The sequence below is a fragment of the Varanus komodoensis genome, unplaced genomic scaffold, assembly GCF_004798865.1.
Source record: "Varanus komodoensis strain SLA01 unplaced genomic scaffold, ASM479886v1 scaffold6_2, whole genome shotgun sequence".
In the NCBI taxonomy this organism is placed as follows: domain Eukaryota; kingdom Metazoa; phylum Chordata; class Lepidosauria; order Squamata; family Varanidae; genus Varanus; species Varanus komodoensis.
Window position 1 is genome coordinate 9,731,760 of NW_025336346.1, and position 5,651 is coordinate 9,737,410.

Consider the following 5,651-nt stretch of genomic DNA (forward strand, 5'->3'; position numbering starts at 1 on the left):
CTATGAATAAATGTTAGCTCTGCATCAGCACATCGTAATCTCAAATCAAAGTTCCTCTGGTTTACGTCTCATTTGAAAATTTGCATTACTTTCATAGCTAACTGTACAGATAGACCAGCACAGCTTATAGTTCAAGAAATAAGATGAATCTTTTTACACCCTACTCACAGATCAGGAAGTTAGCATGTTTTGAAGTTTTCATGGCCTACATTTAAGATGATAGCAGAAAATGTGTGCTACTCACAGAAGTTTATCCTACTCTTCTCAAAACTGCAAGTTATATAGTATTAAAAGCAACAACAACAAAAACAACACCCAGCAGCAGCCATTAATAACAGTTCAGTTATTTTGGTATGTACTAATAACCAAGGAATGTTTTGTTACATATTGCTGATGCTGATGCCCTTAAATAAGACTACATGTTGTAAATTCTCAGAGTTTAGCAATACTTCTGGATTTTGTAAAATTTATTATTACATTTATGCTCCACCTGTCTTCCGAGACGCTCAGGGCACCACATGTGATTCTCTTCCCCAAGTACCATTTTATCCTCACAACAGCATCATGAGGTAGGTTGAGCTGTGAGTTGGTGACTGGCCAACACCCAGTGAGCTTCACGGATGAGGTGAGATACGAACTCGGATCTTCCCAGTTCTGGACCAACATTCCAAACTATGCCTCTCCAGTCGTGCACTACTCAAGTTATAGCAATAAGTTGTAACTACATTAACTTGTTTAGGAGGAATTGCTTTGCATGATGTCACCTGTTGTGTAGGAATGTGCTTTTGCCTTTTGTTCTGAGGAACCGGATGCTTCCATGCAGGATGTGTGTGAAGGTTGTCTTTCATGTATCGTTACCACAGAGATGAATAACTGTGGCCCTCCACGCATTGGCCTGCAACTCGCATCATCTCAGACCATTGGCAATGCTAGTTGGTGGACCGAATTTAGAATCTAACAATACGTGAAAGGCTACAGTTGCCTAATCCTGCAATACAGCTTTTCGTTACCTCAATAACATCCTGCAATAACATTTGCAACTTTTTCCATTTTACTGTTTCCTTTTTCTACCATAATCGTAGGTTTAAGGTTTGCAACAGTACAGTGAAGCCTCTCTCCCATTTAATTTTGTTTTCTTGCACCTCCTGCATGGCAGTTTGCTGGCTGTTTATGCATGTGTGCATATTTCTATGTATTGTTTTAGGAATTTTGTGGCTGGCTCATAAACAAACCAAAAGTAAACAAAGTAAAACAAGCTCAGCATAAACACATTAAAAATGGAAAAGTTTGAGAAAGCAGCATGAAAGCATGGTATCACCTGAGGGTCAGAATTACTTTAACTCAGGGGTGGGCAATTATATGGGGCCCAGGGGTCATTTTCATTCCCTGGCCCCCACAGAGGCTGTGCATGGCCTGTAGGCATCCAAAAAGCTACATACTCTTCGCACATGCACATGGGCACCCCCAGAGAGATCTGTAGCAGCAATGGAGTACTAAAAGGATCAGCAAGGCTTTCGGTGTCCTGAAGCTGCTACACCAAATAAAGATAAATTCAGACTGGAGCGGCAGCAATGCCACATGTATCCGATAGGCTGTGTGTTGCCTACCCTTACTTTAAATCCTCTTCAGTTATCAGCAGAACTAGTTTGAAAAATAAGATGTGGTTGGAAGTTGTGGAAGCAGCATTGTATGTGATTGTGGGGAAAAGGAGTAGATTGCTTTGCTTTAGGTCTACTTTCTTGTAGTGAAAATATAAATTTCTTATATATAGCCAATCTTGTGTGAAGTTACTTGGCATATGGAGAGTCATTTTTAAATGTTAACTTGTTACTCAGATGTGTTTGGCCCTTTGAGACATGAACAAGTTAAATAAAAAGTGGTATCTAAGTCCTTCCTAAGTCTGAAGTCCAGATGATGCGTGCCCCATGGTCTTGTCTAAGTCTTCCTGGAGTTTCTTTATTGTCTGCTCAAGATGCAGTTGTTTAAATTCCTTTCTAACAGCTTTGTGTCTTTCTCATGCTTCCAATCTCATTTCATTTTTACTCTGAAGTGGATGCATGGGGACTAAACTAGATCTTTCAGGGATTTGAGCTTATCAGCCCCCCCCCCCACCATCTATTCTAGAGTAAAAATAATAATTAAAAATGGAAAGCAGAACCAACAAAGATTTGCAGTCATACTTGTTTTGATCTTCAGTGTAACATTGTATATAGACTGAGCAAAAGTTATCCATCTATTTCCAGTAAATTCCAGAGGTTGAAAGAAATTCAATTTTTCATTCAGCTTCAAAAGAGCCCTAAAACTTGCACTGTTTTTTACAGTCTAGATACAAAGTGTTGCTTACAGAAAGCTGTAGAGGAAGTTTCACTTTTGTGAAAGCTAGTTGGTAGTTGTGCTATTCCTGACCTAGAACTTCATGTGAAAGGAGTGGTTTGCATACCTAATCAGTAAAAATAAAATAAACATCATTTTCAACATGAAAATCATATCTGTAGCTTTATTACATATGAAAGTCTCGTGAAAGAAGGCTTATAGTATGGTTCCACGTTTTGATGGGTTGTCCCCGCATCTTCTGGTCATGCAAGTTTACATGGTGCATGTCAACTTAAGTATTGCCTTTTACTCTTTCTAGGAACAGCTGGCTAATAATGTCACAGTGGAGAGAATGTTTCAATTAATGGTCCTGTGCATGACCTCAGTTTTTGGCTTTTGATTTTTAGAAAATAATATTGCATAGTAAAAGTTTATATGTGGAAGATCTGAGCAAATTAGATTACTTTCTATTTAAACTGAAAAACAAAGCAGTTCAATATAATTTGTTCTCAGTGCAAAGTATTGATTTAAAATCACAATGGCACATTTGCACTTCTTTACTTTTTCAGTAGGTGGTGCTAGAAAGTCATGCAATGGCTTTTTCAGGTAAAGGCCTGGTGTTAAGTGATATCATTAATCCCAAAGATATTCACATTAATTATAGATAGTTTTAAGATTATCACAGCCTAATTTGTGTGTGCATGTTTTGCGAGCCAAGGAGAGTATCTTAGAAAAGACTGCCAGTCCAACATTCTGAACTCAGATTTAGATATATGGTAATTAATGAGAACATGGGAAGAAGAATAGTGCCTTGGCCCTAGCAATAAGGCAGTACAATTAGTTTTATAAAGCCTGCTATCATTTGGAGGAGGGGTATTGTTGATCCTCCTGAGCTTAATGCCATCTGTATTCTTCACATTTCAAAGATCTTAACACAGTTCCTTCATCATCCAGTGTTTGTCAGAAACTCAGCTTGGAAATCTACATTTTATTTTATTTCATCTCCTACCAATATGTTCTTTCCCTTAAAAAAGGATATTGAAATGTATTATTGTCCTGCTCACATTACATGCACAGCTGGCATTATGAAAGGTTAAGGAGGTGATCTTTCCATGATCTTTCTGCGCTGATTATAGTAGAATGTACAAGTCTGGAAAAAGTGAATCCTCAGATTCCTCGATCAGTAACCTTTGCACATTTAAATGGATAAAGCAACAAAAGTTATTTGGAAATAAAAATCCGGACAGTTTGACAACTCAGCTTCATCAGTTCATATTTTCATCTTCACGGGCTCATAAATTTTCCCTATTGGATGATACAATGGAATTAATGCAAGAAATTTCAAAGGTTCCAACAAACATGGGAGTTCACCACGATAAAATGAAATTGGAATTCACCATAGTAAATGAAAATGTAATCAAGTTGGATTATGATGGACAAAAGGAGTCAGCAGACTGGGGACTAAAGAGCATCCCTGAAACACACATAAGGATTTGCACTGGTCCTAATAAATGGATGGCTTGTCTTTACAAATTTTTTCTCCACCAGGTTCTGTCTATGCAACCGACTGGATTATGTGATATCAGAAAGGCCTGCACTACAGAGGAGATACACAACTAAATGCTGGATATTAATGACTAAAATGCTGGATAGTAGCCATTTCTAAAAATGCTGGATCTTAATGGCTGATACAGCTGTGGACAAAAGGCAGGCACAATGAAGTATTTATTTTCTTAACCCAACAAACTCATAATGATTTGTTGAAGTACCCTACCTCTGCTCTTAGATACAACCTAAGAATAAAGGATAGAACAATTTAGCTAAGAATGTCAGGACCCAGTACTGATTACTGAAGTTCCCATTGGAAATACAGAAGCAAGACTGTATTATAAATAAGTACTTATCATCAATATTGCCCATGAAATAATTCTGCTCATTGCATCTACTGGGCTAATGTTGTTTTACAGTGGAACATTTTCCTTTCATTATAGGTTCAATATTAAATATCTGTTTTGTTTTCCTTTCTTTGTCATCATATAAGTTTGAATTTCTACCCTCTGTTCTATACCTACAGTGTTGTATTTTGAAAGGCTTTCATTTACAAACAGTGATAGCTATTGCACAGAATATTGTAAAATATATTGTAAAAGAGCAACAGCAGCAAAAGCTGAAGAACGCACAAATGGTGGTGTGATTATTATAAACTGATATCTAAAACTGAAGGCATTGTAGTCTCTTGTGTGTCTGTATTAGAACGCTAGAGAAAAATACATTTTATCTTGTTTTGGCTCATGTTGTGAGCCGTCCCGAGATGCTGGGGTATGTGGTGACAGCATATAAAAGTTTTAACTAAATAATAATAGATTTTTCTGAAATGTGTATTTCAGTGCTATATTTTCCCAACCATAAAATGAATTTGTTTGAACACGTGTCTGCTTTTTCTTCCTGACCAAGGGAAAGTATCAGCTAAGTTACAGAGTTATACTGGAATGCTAAAACAGTTTCCCTTACCATGCAATCTTATACACATCTAAGTAGCTGTGTTCATTGGGGCTTACTCATTGCAGCCTATACCTCTTACAAGTCTAATGTTAAATAGGAAAGCCATTAAAATAATTTGCTGAGTAAAATAATGGCACACTAGGGTCAAGTACTTTAAGAGGACCTCTGAGATCGGTGTGTTGTTCTAGCTGCCCAGGAAAAAGCATTTCAGTGACCAGTTGACACAAACCTGTAGTTATTTTTAAACAAGAGTCATAAGCCTCTGACGAAAGTGTAAAGATTTGCTAAACCCTTATAAATGAAACTTTATAAAAACATCCTATTTTATCAAGTCGAGACTTTGATAGATGCTTTAGCTTTTCATCACTGTTGCATGATTGTAGTGTAATTCCTTCATAATGAAGTACTATACATTTAAAAGGCGTGCCTTGAAAATCGTAAGTTTTTTGAGTTGTTGGGTTTTCATGAAGGTCAATAGTTAAAATGGCTCTTGCTTATTTAAGCAAGAAATATAACTGCAGGACTGCTTTTGAATCAAAGGGACTATTTGAAGGACAATTTAAATTACTGGAAGGCTTTGAATTTAGCAGCTTGTGAGCAATTTCTGTACAAGCACCAGTAAATGTCTCCTAATCTTGTTTTACAGATTAATACAGACACCTATTACAAGATACCTGTTGGGATTTTAACACATCCGGTCATAATCTCTGTTGTTGTTTTAACAACCCCATCAATCCTTAGTTGGGTCGTCAAGAGCCGCAAAGCTGCTGTCCACGTGGACTGGTGCTGACATTTCTCGTCCAGTTGCGAGAGCCTCTTCATCTAAACCTAGAGAC